We start from the raw sequence: 16,221 nt of genomic DNA on the forward strand, positions 1-16,221 counted from the left end.
ATACAGTAAGTGCCTAATAAATACTTGCTGGCTAATGTTGAATGTATAACTGAGTCATTGGGTCACAAGACAACTCCTTGATTTTCTGCAGTAAATTTCTCTATTAATTGGACCAGTTCCAGGCCAGTGTTGGAGAATGAGTTTATTAAAACACTTACACAGAGAAATAAAGCACATTGGGGTGGTTTATAAGAGATAGCCATTTCCAATTAATCAAAATACAGAGTGTCCTTGGGGTTGAATGACCGGAAAAAAAAAAAAAAAAGATGGGCGTATGAATTGTGAAGTATTACTGAATAGGTATGAAACACCCATTATATACCATTATTATTCAGAGTTCTCCCCATGTATCAATTTGTTTAATCCTTCTAACCACCTCGGGAGCTGAGTGTTGATACAATCCTATTTTATAGGTGAGGAACTGAGACACAGAGAATTTAAGTAACTTGCTAGTGAAAGATGGAGCTGGAATGGCAACCCAGGCAGTTCATGTGCTAACCCATAAGGCCATAGTGCCTCAGCTGGGAGTTGCTTTAGACAGAGCTGTATATACTACTCCATAGTGCACGTCCTGTGAAGCCTCTGGGCCTTGCCTGTGCTCTTCTCAATGCTTGAAATGACATGTTCTTATTTACCCCAAAGATACAAATGTAGTGATCTGAAGGGGCACATGCTCCCCAATGTTTATAGCAGCAATGTCCACAATAGCCAAACTATGGAAAGAGCCCAGATGTTCATTGACAGATGAATGGATAAAGAAGATATGGATATATGCCATGGAATATTACTCAGCTAGCAAAAAGGAGAAATCTTGCCATTTGCAACAATGTGGGTAAAACTAGAGGGTATTATGCTAAGGGAAATAAGTCAATCAGAGAAAGACCATTATATGATTTCACTCACATGTGGAATTTAAGAAACAAAACAGGGGAGCATAGGGGAAGGGAAGGAAAAATAAAACAAGACGAAATCAGAGAGGGAGACACACCATAAGAAACTCTTAATCATAGGAAACAAACTGAGGGTTGCTGGAGGGGAGAGGGGTGACGGGGTGATGGACATTAAGGAAGGCACATGATGTAATCAGCCCTGGGTGTTATGAAAGACTGATGAATCACTGAACTCTACCTCTGAAACGAATAATACACTGTATGTTAATTAATTGAATTTAAATTGAAAAAATAAAAGGAAAATAAAAAAGAAAGAAATAACCTATTCTTTCTTTATCTGGGGAAACTTTATTCATCTTTTCAGACTCAGCTGAGATTTTTGGTGCCTCTAGGAATTGACTCTACTTTGAACAAGGGCAACAAGGACAAAGGGAAAGGGAGGGATCTATATTCCATGACTAAGAAAACAAAAACCAATAGATTTCAATTAAATGAAGCCAAGATGGAGAAGTCCACGTTGCCTCCTGGCCTGCGGCTCTGGGGGGCTGGGCTGAAACCTTGTGTGTGTGGGGGGGGGGGCAGGTAAAGATGGGAGAAGCCATTAAGTCATTTTTCTTTTTCTTTTTTCTTTCTTTTCAAGATTTTATTTATTTATTTGACACAGAGAGAGCACAAGCAGGGGGAGAGGCAGAGGGAGAGGGAGAAGCAGGCTCCCCACAAAGCAGGGGAAGCCAGATATGAAACTCCATCCCAGGATTCCAGGATCATGACCTGAGCCAAAGGCAGTGTCTTAACCAACTGAGCCACCCAGACATCCCCTATTAGGTCATGTTTTAAGAGTTTTAGGAGACGCGCTTTTTTTTTTTTTTTAAGATTTTATTTATTTATTTGACAGAAATCACAAGTAGGCAGAGAGGCAGTCAGAGAGAGAGAGAGAGAGGAAGGGAAGCAGGCTCCCCGCTGAGCAGAGAGCCCGACGCGGGGCTCGATCCCAGGACCCTGGAACCATGACCTGAGCCGAAGGCAGCGGCTTTAACCCACTGAGCCACGCAGGCGCCCCAGGAGACGCTCTTTGTATCCAACTTGCCTTTCGGTAGGGCTGCTTTATCCAGAAAGGAAACTGAAATTGTTGGTAGGAAGCTTCCTGTCCTCTGTTCTGTGTGATTTGGGTGGTGATGCCAAACCCCTCTGCCCAAATGTATTTTCCTTTTTGGATGAAATCCATACCCTTTGGGGTACAGTATTGCGCCCTGAAAGGCACATTTTACAACCAGCTATTGAGTTGGGACTATGAGCCAGCAGGAAACTAAGCAATCTTCACAACAATCCTAAGAAACAGGTACAATAATAATTATTATACATCTTACGTATGAGGAAGCTGGCTTCTGAGAAACAACCCTCACCGAGGGTAACCCAGATCGCCAGATGGGGACTCAAACCCAAGTTCGGAATCCACGTTAACTCTCCTTCGCGTGGCCTCTCATTGATGCCTCCTGTGTATATACCCCTTCCCCGGGTTTCCTGAGTGGAAGAGGCCACGGGGAACCAATTCTTTCCTCCTGGATGCGGGGTTCCTTTACTGGGAAGTTCTGAATGGGGAACGTGCCCCTCTTTTTGATGCAAGGGCCTGGATGATACTAAGTTTGGCCCAGGAGGGAAGGGAAATCTCAGCGAGGCCCTCCGACTTGTTGGGGTCAAGGAGTGCCTTCTCTGGCTGGACCGCAAGGTGGGGGGGCGATGACCCGAGGGGCCCAGGACCACTGCCTCCTCCCCACCCCCGCAGCCCAGCTCCCCTCCAGGCTGGAACTCGCTCTCCCCGCCCATCGGTCCGTCGGTCGGTCTGCCCCCCACAGCACCGCCGAGGGGAGTGCCCAGCGCGGAGGAGCGGGCAAGTCCCTGCGGGCGGCTCCCAGCCCCGAGCTGACCCCGAGCGGGGCTCCCCCGAGAGGCTGACTCAGCCGGAAGGCGCTTGTGCTCGCCTTTCCCCTGGAACAGACAGACGCACAGACGTGGCAGGGAGAGGCGGTGGACCCCAGGGCCCAGAGCCTCTGCTCCCCTCCAGCGAGGCCGGCAGGCGGATTTGGAGGTGCTTCGGGGTACCAAGGACTCCCAGTCACCTCGGATGCCACTGCTTCTTAGCGGGGGTGGGGGGGGGTGGGTTGGGGGGGGTCCGCCAGCGCTTGTCCTGGATTGTCCTAGATGGTTCCAGAACTCAGTGAGGCGGCTGCTCCGCCTTCTTGAGCATAGCCGCACAGCAACCTGAGGAGAAGCCCTAGCGAGCCCTTAGGACCTGGGCCAGAATTGTACCTCCCCTTCCCCAATGCCCCGCAGGGTGTCAGGGTCTAGCCCCCTCCCCCAACCAGAGGAGTCAGTGTCTGTGTGACAGGTGTCCGCTGGCACTCTGTGGGGATCTAGCCTCGACAGGGAAGTGAGTGGGCAGGAAGGAGGTGAAAGGTCCCTGTTCAACTAAGCCTCCACCTGAACCCATGAGGTCAGCAAACCTGGGTTAGGCAGGGAGGGTCAGAGTGAATGAGTCTTTCCCAAAAGCTGGGAAGGGCATAGGTCTCGCCCTAGTCACAAGCAGGTCAAGGGCTGAGCCTTTAGCAGGAAGCCAGTGCCTTCTGAGCAGCAGTGTTTCCTCAGGGGCATTTTCTATCCTGACTGCTTTTGCTTCTATTAATTTTTTTTTTTTTTTTTTTAATGTGGTGAGGTTGGCGTTTTAGGTATGAGGTAACTCAGAGTCCCAGGGTGAGGATGGGATGGGCATCAGGACTGGCCCGGGATGTCATGCCCAGAAGGCACTCTGTGGACATCAGATAGCAAATAAGTTGAGACTGGCTGACCTAGCACCACCCAGCCCAACCTCCTGTCTTGCCCAACCTGGAAGCTCCAATGGTTTAAATAGAATAAATGAAATCATCTCCTCAGCTCTGGTCAAAGTCCTGGTGTTCAGTCTTCAGCTAAAAAGTAAATATTATCTTTGCCACCTTTCCCAATGCTGACGTTTCTGATGGAGCAATAAGATGTCTCCAGGCCCCTCAGACTCAGGATGGGTGCTGTACCACCTTGCTGTGTCACCTCACTTCTGTCGCATGGCCTCTGGAGGTTGAAGGGTTAACATTAGCCCTGCTTAACTCTGGAACTTTCTCATTAGGGCTGCTAGGACCCAGGGCATGACCATAGCTAAGACACAGGAGAACCAAACCTCCAGTCAGGACTGCCATCTCGGTAGGACACTAGCCTGGGATCACAAGACTCTTAAGGAGTGAGTGTCTGGATGTGGCAAGAGAGTAAAGAAGAATGTGGCGCTCACACTGTAGTGTAGTGAGGGTCCCCTCAGCCACACAGACCCTGCGTCAGCAAAGAATCCTTCCACGTGGCAGGAGCTCAGTAAATAGTTGTTAAATGAAAAATTTTGGGCAAGTTTTAGACTCAAAAAGACCCCAAAGTGGTCATAACCATGTCCCAACCCTCTGCACAATTGTGAGGTGCACCTGAGTTTGTTCTCCCCATTTTTGCAGATGAGGAAACTGAGGCTCATGGACATTTTGTGTTGTGCCAAAGAGCACAGAAACAATTTGTGGTCTTGATAGTAATGTTTAGTTTAGGTCTGCTCTATCATTTCCAGGTTGACTCCTAAGTAAATGTTTGGCCTCTAGGACAGGACACAGAAGTAAAGCCCTGATGGAGCCCGGTTAAGAAGAAAGGTTAAACCATTAAGACTCTGGGGTCAGACTGACTAAATTCAAATCCTACCTCTTCACATCTACTGTGTGACCTTGGCATTTGCGTGGAGACCTCAGTGCATCGGTGCTTTTTTAAAATGCCAGAAATTTCCCTTTATTAAATAGTCAGGTCCAAACAACTTGTAAATATTTATATCCTAACAATACAGACATTTGAAAAAATAATAACATAAATTAAAAGAAAAATATTTCCTTTTTAAAGATTTTATTTATTTGTCAGAGAAAGGGAGAGCACAAGCAGGGGAAGTGGTAGGCAGAGGGAGAAGCAGGCTTGCCACTGAGCAAGAAACCAGATGCAGGACTCGATCCTAGGACCCTGAGATCATGACCTCAGCTGAAGGCAGACACTTACCTGACCCAGCCACCTAGGCGTCCCCCAAGAAAAAAATATTTTAATTGATTCTTAGATTGCCACAAGTACTAATGGAAACTGTGACTTTTGGGTGTTGCTTTGCTTCTCTAACTTTGGAATCAGATTGAACACGACTACACTCAATTTATGTTTCACACGGTCTTCAGGTAGAAATGTTTGGCTTTGCCAAAATAAGTCACTGAAAGGAATGTAGTGCCACCTACTGTAGAAAGAGTGAACTGCCTTGACCTAGTAGCTCACATGAATGTTGCCAGACGTCGAGGATTAACTGGTCCTGAAAAATTTTTTTTTCCTTTTCTTTATTTATTTGAGAGAGAGAGAGAGCACGAGGGGGTGGGAGGGGCAGAGGAAGTTGGAGAAGCAGACATTTCTCTGAGCAGGGAGCCTTGCTGAGCAGGGATCACAACCTGAGCCAAAGGCAGTCAGTCACCCAACCCATTGAGCCATCCAAGTGCCTTCCCTCTCCCATTCCTGAAAATTTTCAGATATTCTGCAGAACCTTCCTGTGGCAATTTGCAGAACATTGGTACACGGTCTGTGAATGGTGGTATTAGACAGTATCCGGGATCAACTGGGCAACTTACTTTTCTGTGCCTTGTTTTCTTCACCTGCAACCTGGGGAATAACACCTAGCTGATGGGTTTGTGATGAGGTTTGCATGAGGTGTGTGTAAAGTCCTTACGCTCTACATTTGAATCACATGGGCAAGTTAATAAAAATTAGGGATGCCTGGAACCCTACCCACAGATTCCAATGTAACTGAGTGGGGGTAGGGGGAGCGCAGGCATAAGAGTGACTTTTTTAAAGTAACCCATGAGATTTTAATGTGTGGCCTGAACTGAGATTCACTGACCTAACACATAGTGAATAGACTATTTAAAAAATAAAAGTAATATTGTTATTATGGTCAGGCAGAGAGAACACAAACCCTAGACGTTTGAAGGCCTGGGTTCTAGAACTTTTTTTCCCTTTAGGGGCTGTGTGGTCTTGGGCCAATCACTTGCTGTCTCTTGACCTCTATTATTCCATGTAAAATGGAGGATAATAAGTGTGTTCAGTCTTAAATCACAGGGTTATTGCGAGGTAACGTGTGTGAAACTGTTATTTAAACTATGTGGCACTCTGCAGAAGGAAGGCACTGCTGGGCACTAGAAAATGAGATCCCAAAGAGTAACAAAACCCCAGAACACTTGAGGGCCACTGCCCTCTGCCAATGTGTGGACCCACAGACCCACAGCTGAGAAGATGCAAATAGATGGTGGGGTTCACCAGGGCCCCCTTCTCAGCTATGGAAAGCCAACAGCCTAACCTGTTTTTAGAGGCACTGCAGTACTGGAAAGTGCCAGAAGGGGGCACCCTTGTCCCAACCCCAGACATGGGTTTGAGCCTAACCATTCAAACCAATTTGTTTTGAAAAAGTTTAAGTGAATAAAAGTTTAAACTTCTAGATGTTATTTATCTGTATTGTCCATTGTACAATAACACATCAAGTAATTACAAACTCAAGAATTAAAACAAGAACAAAATGTAAAAACTAAAAGAAATGAAAGCTGATTGTTTCTTGCTTAAGGCTTTTTGGCAGTAGATCTTAGCAAAAGGTTTCTGTAGATTTGTTTTTTTTTTTATTTTATTTTATTTTTTTTTTTAATTTTTTTTTTTTAAAGATTTTATTTATTTATTTGACAGAGAGATCACAAGCAGGCAGAGAGGCAGGCAGAGAGAGAGGAGGAAGCAGGCTCCCCTAGAGAGCAGAGAGCCCGATGCGGGGCTCGATCCCAGGACTCTGAGATCATGACCTGAGCTGAAGGCAGCGGCTTAACCCACTGAGCCACCCAGGCGCCCCTGTAGATTTGTTTTTAATCACCATTTGGACTTTTGATAATTACATCCTTTTGGAACTAGGCTTATATTTCAGCTATGCAGAAGAGGTGTTCCCATATAATGAAAACGATAACAATGAAAGAATTATTTCTATAAAAGACAAAGGACTAGTTTTAACCAATGAATAATAATACCTTCATTCTTTCATTCCGAAGCCGAAGGTCAAGGGAAAATCAAACCCCAGAACTCACTCTCTGCAGATTTGTATGAAAATGCATAGGACTTTCATTTAGCTCCAAGTATCATAATAATAGCTACTATCTATTGAGCAACTACTATGTGCCAGTTTCTTCCTTTGCAAACCGCTACTCCTCATAGCAGAACAGAAGTTATGATCACCCTCATTTTCCAGACGAAGAAACAACTCAGAGAGTTTCTGCCCACAGTCCCACAGCTGATATGGGGGAAATCGGGGGAGGCCTTCTGTCAGCCAGGCTCACGGCAATTCACTACACTACCCAGCTGTTCTAGTCCACGTGGCTTTGGCTTGAAGACTCTCCTACATCGAGTCCAAGGTCTCTGGCAGGACTGTGTAAAGGAAGTGTCTTTCCCTACATCTTCCTGGTCTATCCAGTATGTGCCGCCCTGTAGCTTTAGGACCCTGAGGCTCAGATGGGGCCTGGCACCCCCCACCAACACACACACACACACACACACACACACACCCCACCCCAGGAGAAAGGGCCTTGCCCACAGTCACGAATCAAAGGAAATTAGGACATGGCTAGGAGAACAATATGAATCTGAAGAATGAAGTAAGGGGCAGAAGGGTTGAATTTTCAGTCCATTGTTGGACCTTAATGGAAACGATGTTTGTAAGCCATGCGGGCTCTTCCTGAATCCGGAAAGAAGGGCATCTAGGGGGCCTGTCTCTGTAGTCCCGGGGGCCCAGCCAAGGCTTTCTGTGGCAACCGTGAAGAGGGTGTGGAAAATCCTGGAAGGGACTACTCTTTAGAATAATGCTATGTTTTATAAGAACTTCTTTTACTTAGTGTTATCCTACACCTTCTAAATAAGCAATAATTGTCTCTAAAACATACAGTAGATATTAAAGCCATTCACCAAATTTTTCCTCGTCTCTGCTTTCTGGCCTGTGGTAGGATTGCACTGCCTGGTCTCTGGTCCCCGCGGACTGGTGTGGCTATAGACTGGTTATGGTCAAGGAGATGGAAGGGAAGTGGTAGGTTGGCTTCTGGCCCCCAGTGCTTAAATGTCTTTGTAAGCGCTTCAGAGCTCTCCTCCTGGTAGCAAGTGGCGATGCTCCAGGTAGAGGCTCCTCTGTCAGCCTGGGTTTGGAGTGAGCAGAACGTGGAGGAGAGGCCCCATCTGACCCAGTGGACATGCAGAATAAATGAGAAAGAAAGCTTTGTTATTTGAAGTCCCCGGAAGCTGGGTTTTGTTGTTGCTGTCCTTACTGAAATATAACCTGGGTTGCTCTCGCTGGGAGAGGATGTGCGCCAGCTCCCCATCACTGTACTCTGGGTCGGGGGGCGAGGGTGGTGATGGTGGTTGTAAATGAATTGTTCAAGGGGCAGTATGTGCAGAAGAGAGGGGATGGGTTTTGGACATATGTAGATTACAGTGAAATATCAGCTCTGCCGCTCAGTATATGTGGGATTTGAAGCAAATTTATTTTATTTTTTTAATAAATGGTGCTTTTTTTTTTCTAAGATTTTATTGATTTAGTTAAGAGAGAGGGAGTGAGGAGAGAGCATGAGCGGAGGGGAAGAGCAGAGGGAGAAGTGGACTCTCCGCTGAGCAGGGAGCCGGATGTGGGACTCAATCCCAGGATCCCGGGATCGTGACCGGAACTGAGGGCAAACCCTTAACTGACTGAGACACCCAGGATCCCCTTGAAGCAAATTTAAAAATGCTTTTCCTACATACTTATTAAAATGACAAAAAGACCAGCAAAACCCCTGCCCATACCAGATGCTGGTAAGGATGCAGAGCGATTAGGACTGGGATGGGAAATGGTTTGGCTACTTTAGAAATTAATTTAACAGTTTCTTAAAAGATTACATGCAGACTCTGTGTCCCATCAATCTCACTCCTGTCCACCCAAGAGAAATGAAGCCGTATATTTACACAAAAGCCTGTGCGTGAATGTTTATAGAGGCTTTACTCATAACTGCCAAATGTGGTTCGGTCGTGAGTGGGTGAGCAGCCTGCGACCTGGCCACACGATGAAATGCTACTGAGTAAAGGAGACGAAGGAGCGACCAACACGGGACACGGGCAACAATGTGTGTGGATCTCCTGCTACGGGAAAGAAGCCAGACTCAAAGAGCTACGTCCACCTATAGGACATTCTGGAAAGGGCAAAATGACAGGAACAGAAAACAGATTAGGGGCTGCAAGGGATCAGGAGTGCTGATGGGGAGGGGGTCTGTCAGCTACGAAGGAGAACTGTTCAGTATATCGATTGTGTTGGAGGTTCCATGACTCTAATCATGGTCGAAACTCAGAACTGCATATCAAAAAGTGTGAATTTTCCCTTATGTAAATGAACATTTTAAAGTGAGTGAAGAAGAACTGGACAGAAAAGGCCAGGCATTGTCTGATTCTATGTATATGAAAAGTTTAGAACAGGCAAATTCATAGTAACAAAGTAATTTGGCGGTTGCCAGAGCTGGAGCGATGGAAAAATGGGGAGTGACTGCAAATGGGCCGGGGCGGAGGGCTTCTCGGGGTGAGAAAAATGTTCTGGAATTAGACACCACTGATAGGTGTAGAACCTTGTGGCTACACTAGAAAGACTGAATTGTACATTTTTGGGGGGAATTGTACATTTTTAACTGGTGGAGTTTTATGCTCTGTGAAAGGTATCTCAATTTGGAAAAGTGAATTAAAAAAACAAAAACAAAAACAAACCTTTCTCAACCAGGTTCCTCATCTGTGAAATATTCCTAGTTGACAGGTTGTGTCATGTCCATAAAAACACAGCCATGTTCCCCCCAGATGTTCATGACCACTGCCTTCCAGGATTCCCTTTTTTTTTTTTTTTAAGATTTTATTTATTTATTTGACAGAGAGAGAGGGAGAGATCACAAGCAGGCAGAGAGAGAGAGGGAAGCAGGCTCCCCGCTGAGCAGAGAGCCTGATGTGGGGCTTGATCCCAGGACCCTGGGATCCTGACCTGAGCTGAAGGCAGAGGCTTAACCCACTGAGCCACCCAGGAGCCCCCAGGATTCCTCTTCTTGCTTAACGACTCTGCATGGCTCTAGGGAAACCAGTTCGCTTCCCTGAGACTCCCATTTTCCATTTGCGAAAGAAAAGAGTTGGATTCCATGAACTCTCAGATTCTTGTCCCCACCCCAGACTGGCAAAGACCTGTACAGTACTCCTTGTTTGACGAAACCCCGAACGAGAATTTGTGTCCACATGGTTCACGGCATTTCTCAAAGTCCTCCCGAGGAACTTAGCTCATTTGCGACCTCACCTGGCGTCTGATGGTCAAGCTTCAGAAGAAGGAGCGATGAACCAGCAGGAGGCAGAGGCTTCATGCTTGGCTGGGAACCAACACAGACTTGGGCCCAAGGGCCCTGGTTCAGAGCTGCTGCTGAAGCTCCCACCTGCTCACGCTGTTTGGAGCACATGGCCCCAAGGTCAGGGCCGGGTGCCAGGGCTGACTCCCACCTCCTCCAAGCCAGCGCTCCAGGGACGGTGACAGAGTTGCTGGGGCTCTCAGTGGGCTGGTCATGGATGCCCCACTTTGTTGCCCCTCCCCCGGGAGCCCCAGGTTTCCAGGGGCCACAGAAACCCACTCTGGTGCAGGTCGGTGTTGATGTCAGCCTTCCAAGCTGCTTCCTAAATCTGCTCTCAGTCTTGAAAGGGTTCTTGGTTTCATTGGCTAGAAGTGAAACAGGGAGGTCTCCCAGCATTTGGGGGCCTATAGGCAAGTAAGAAGCCTTTTTTCTTATCTTCACTGGATATAGAGAGAAGGAGTCCTAGGGCAGCCTCTCTTTTCCTCTTGCTCTCTCTTTCTCTTTTTTCTCTCTGTGTCTCTGTCTCTCTTTGTAACTCTGTCTCCCTGTCTGTCTGTCTGTCTCTCACAGGTACACACACATTCATAGACCTGTCTGGAAGGTGGGTGGGATTGTGGCAAGGGTTCTGAAGCTCTGGTAGGGGAGAGTAGAAACTGTGTAGGGCCTACAATGAAGGGTGATAAGGAGAGAGAAGGGGGCATCGTATTCCAGTGAGGTCTCACTCTGGCCTGCGGTCATCAGGCCCACCTTTGTACTTTGCCTCCCTAGTCTTACCCCCAAGATTGCCCTTTCTGGTAATTGGGTGCCGACGCCCTCCCCAGTGGCTCTGGGCTGAGGCACCGAAGGGAGGGGAAAGCGGTGCTGTGGATACAGGGCCCGCCTGTAGGTAACCAGGTGGGGCTGGAGGCCCGCCTGGGGCCCTGGGGATCTGCCAAGAGGCCCGAGTCTCCAGCAGGAAACTCTGGGCAGCCCTCACATCCACCCTGAGGACTGAGCTGTGATCCAAGCTGGAGTCTTTGGGGGAGGGGTAGAAATAGGAAAACCCATCGTTCCTCTCATACCTGTCTGAATGGTGCAGGGGAATGAGTGGATGGGGCAGGAGAGAATACAGTGCGGTATCCCATAGGGTCTCAAGGCGTAAGAGCAGGGTAGAGAGGTAACACTCTCAGATGTGCCCTTGGACAGATAAGACAGCTGGGAGGCAACGGTTGTGGGGATGAGGTGGGCCGGGGACCATCACTCTGGGGACTGTCCTTCTTCCGCACTAGCAGCCAGTCCTTCGCCCCCGAGGCAGAGGCCCCCTTCACCACTCTCACCCTGCCCTCCGTCCTGCCAGCCCACTGTGACCTGGCAGGAGGCGGGAGGAGGCAGAGGCTGAGGCTGGCAGGGAGGAGACTGTGACCTGGCAGGAGGCGGGAGGAGGCAGAGGCTGAGGCAGGCAGGGAGGAGAGGAGGGTGCTTTTGGAACCTAGGGCCCAATTGCCCTGCTGACCTGGACAGGGACACTTTCCCCTTCCTGCCCTCCTGGCTTCCCAGGGATCTGAAAGCACCGCAGTAGCCACTCCCCAGGCCAGCCAGTGCTGTGACCAGGGTGGGGGCTGGCCCTGGTGCCCTGGGCCCACACTGGCACCACCATCGCCCTGCATCCCTTTGCTTTCCAGCCTCGGGCCAGAGGCAGGAGTGGGTTGGGGTGAAGGCCGGGGTTTGTTGTGGCTGTGATAATGTCAGGGCCTCCCAGGCAAGAGAAAAGTGCGCTTTGCACATTGCTTACATTTTTCTTATGAAGCTGGGCTGAGAAAAGCTGGGAAATAAAAATGAGAGAAGGTGGGCAGACTGTCCCTAGTCTGTGCCCTTGGGGGATGAAGGGAAGGGCCTCGCAGGGGGCATCCAGGCCAGAGGATGCTGAGGGGCCAAAGGCGTTGCTGTGGACTTGGCATAGATCTTTCCTGAACTGGTGACCTCCAGCCACCACCCCTCTTCGCCCTCACCTCTACACCAGCCCTGCCTGATGCCAACCTTGTCTTCACTGGTGATGCAAAAGCCTGCCTTATCTGGGTGACACGCGGCAAAGCTATCAGGTTACATAAGCCCTGGAGGCCTGGGCCGGGACTAAAAGGGGTGTGGGAGAAGAGTCGTAAGGCTAGCACGTGGGTCCTGCTTCCTCACGTCAACCCCCATGGCTTGGATTTGGCTGGCGGTTGGCAGGGGGGGAGAGTAAGACCCAGGTCTGGGGCTCCAGCTCCTACAGCACCTCCAAATGCTGATCTCCACGGGCTGCTCCCTCTCACCTGACCTTGCTTGAGTCCTCGATGTCCGGGGCACAGATGAGTGACTCCTTGCCTCTGAGGAGCTGGTGGGCAGCCCCTGGCAATGCACTTGGGACCTTTGCTCAAATCCCAGGCTCCGCCTCCTGTCCTCCAAGCTAAAGCGTCTCTCCATCCTGTTCTGACCCTGCTCCTCCATGCTTTGCGTCCAGTCCCTTCTCCTCTAAATGGAAACTGGAGAGGAGAGAGGCACCAGACAGTCAGGAGAACCTCTGCCCTCCTGGCACCTTTGCCCTATGTCTCTTTTGATGGTCCAGGTGGAAAACTCCTGGTTCTCCCTTTCCCTCCACCACGTGAGATTCCCACCCACCCACCCACCCCCGCCCCATTTCACCTGCTCTGACAACCCTGAGAACCTAGCATCCTCCTCCTTCCCCCACCGTGCTGTGCTTGTTGGCTCCTTCCTTCAGGGTGGCCTGGTGACCATGCCACAGCTGACCAGAAACGTCTACTGACCTGCTGGCTTCTCTTCCCTTGGTTAGTCTGTGGACAAACTAGTAATTGTGTGTTTGGTGCTCTGTAGAATGTGATTCTATTTCTACGAGCCTCCTTCTCTGATTTGATAAACGTGTGAGTGCATGTGCTTATGTTTCTACAGGTGTCCTTTCAAAGAAAGAGGTGGTGAATTTCCAGAAGACCAGTGGGATTCAGGACAGAAGGAAGCCTTGGTTTGGGTGATGTCCCCCAAAATTCCATTTGGCTCCCGGTAGAAGATACATCAGTACCAGGTGGGGCCCTGGCTCAGGTGAACCGCCCTGCCATGGGGAAAGCCCAGGGCCCGAGGACTGGAGGCCTGGCTGCTCCCCCCAGCTCAGGGGACATCACAGGATCCTCTCTTAAGCTTTTCTATGCTTTGGTTTCCTCAGGAGTTGCAGGGCCTTACCACCACCTGCCTGACCCAACCCTCAGAATGTGGGGTAGAAAAACGCTCCCTCCAGGCTGGCCTGCTCACTCCCTCTCAGCGCTTTCGCACATGCCATGTTCCCTTTTTGGAATGTCCCCTCCAGGGGCCCTCTTTTCCTAAATCATAGCTTCAGAAACCCAGGCTCGTCCTTTTCCTTCTGCGAAATCTCTGATGATTCCTGCTGATGGTGTTGGGTCTCTCCTTCCATCCTCTGTAACACTCAGAGTTGGCATTAAAACGAGCATGTAAATTGCCTTATATCAGGGACTCTCAACCTCACCGCTGTTGACATATTGAGCTGGATAATTATTTGCTGTGAAGGATTCTCCTGTTCATTTTAGGACATTCAGCAGCATCGCTGGCCCGTTCTCGGTAGATGCCAGCGACACTCCTCCAGATGGGACAACCAAAAATGCCTCCAGACATCACCAAGTGAACCCCAGGGGGCGGAATCACCCCCCCACCCCAGTTGAGAGCCATTACCTTATATTGTTATTTAGCTTTTAACATTTCATTTTCCCAGCGAGATTCCTTTGTATGCCCTAGTGTGCCAGGCACACTGTTACATACTCTGTGCTCCAGTTAACACGCTTTCTCAAACGCAAGAACTGTGAGTAAAAGTGATTATTACAGCTTCCTATAGACCTGGGCACACTTTTATGGGGTAGAGACATTCACATTTGCCCCTAAAAGTCAGTCCACTCTCTTCCCGCAATCAGATCTTGAGGAACAACTGTTAGCAAGAAACTTTGTGATGTCTACTATAGAAATTTACAAGTGGGACTCATAACAAAAATATTTCCAAGCTAAACTCTACTTCTTTCTTCTTTTTTTATCTTTAAGATTTTATTTTATTTTATTTTGGAGAAAGAGAGAGAGAGGGATGCCTGGGTGGCTCAGTTGGTTAAGCGGCTACCTTCGGCTCAGGTCATGATCCCAGCATCCTGGGATCGAGTCCCACATTGGGCTACTTGCTCGGCAGGGAGCCTGCTTCTCCCTCTGCCTCTGCCTGCCACTCTGTCTGCCTATCCTCACTATCTCTCTCTCTCTGACAAATAAATAAATAAAATCTTTAAAAAAAAGAGAGAGAGAGAGAGAGAGATAGAGAGAGTATGAGCAGGAGGAGGTGCAGAGGGAGAAGCAGACTCCCTGCTGAGCAGGGAGCCTGATGGCGGCTCAAGCCCAGGGCACTGGGATCATGACCTGAGTCAAAGCCAGATGCTTAACGGACTGAGCCACCCAGGCGCCCTGAACTCCACTTATTTCAAGTAAAACTTCCTTAGATCAAAATGTGGATCACAAAAGAATTGGAACCATCCTTTGAAGTTCACTGCAAGGGGCCCGTACCTTGTATTAGATTCTCTGCTAATGGTGTCCGGTTCTTTGGGAGTGGAGAGCAGATGAGAGTTACTAGGACAATATTTAAGGCCTCAAGGGTTGGAGGAAACAAACCCCGGGTCTTACGGAGCTCCACCAGTCGTCACTTTCTCTCTGCGGACAGACTGCTTCACCTTCCTGAGCCTCAAGTTTCCTTGCCTGAGAAATAGACACAAATGATGGGAAGCAGAATTGCTGAGAAAAGTATAGGCTTAACGTAGTGTCTGGTGCATATAAACTCAATGTTGGTCTTCTCTAATTCAAGGGCAAGTGCTATATCTAATTCCTCTGTGTACCCCTCTGACACCTGAGCACAATGCTTTGCCCATAGTAGCACTCCACACTTTAAAAAAAAAATTTTGATAGCGATACTCCATACCTTTTTTTTTTTTTTTTTGACATAGATCACAAGTAGTCAGAGAGGCAGGCAGAGAGAGAGAGGAGGAAGCAGGTTCCCCGCCGAACAGAGAGCCCAATGCAGGGCGGGATCCCAGGACCCCGGGATCACGATCCGAGCCGAAGGCAGAGGCTTTAACCCACTGAGCCACCCAGGCGCCCCATGATACTCACGAATTTTTGATGAATGGACTATGCACCCAAGTTCAGGAAGTCTGGGAGATGAGGGAGTACAGACCCATCAGCACCTGGGATGACCACCCCCTTCAATTGGTAGCCCCATGTTAGTTGTGTCCTAATCCTATACGTGTATTTGACTCGTATACTTTGTTTTGAGCTAGAAAAGGCTTTCCACAAGATCTGACCCAATACTCTCATTTCTCAGCCGAGGAAACAGTCCCGGCGAGGATATGGATATGTAGCTCTTTCAGGTACAAACAACTGAAACAGTCCTTTGTCCTGCTGGCTTAGGAAGATTAAGTCATTTTGCTTTCCTTACGGCTTCTTCAAATAGTTCCTCTACACCAGCGTTTCTCAACATCAGCCCTATTGACCTTGGGACTGACTGACTCTTTGTTGTGAAGGGCTGTCCTGTGCCCTTGAGAACGTTTAATGGCACTCTGGCCTCTACCCACTAGATGCCAGTAATCTACCCTCTTCTCCCTCTGTCTGAACAATCAAAAATGTCCCTACACATTGCCAAACGTCCCGGGGAGAACGAACCACTAGCCCAGACATTACTAAAGGTAAGATCCCTTCGTATGAAATGCTGCGGCCCGTGGGTTATCCCATCAAAATGTGATTGTTTTAATGAATAGTTTGCCAGCAAATTTCATTTGCAG

The sequence above is a fragment of the Enhydra lutris genome, unplaced genomic scaffold (assembly GCF_002288905.1).
Source record: "Enhydra lutris kenyoni isolate GAN:26980312 unplaced genomic scaffold, ASM228890v2 scaffoldscaffold27, whole genome shotgun sequence".
NCBI classification, from domain to species: Eukaryota; Metazoa; Chordata; class Mammalia; order Carnivora; family Mustelidae; genus Enhydra; species Enhydra lutris.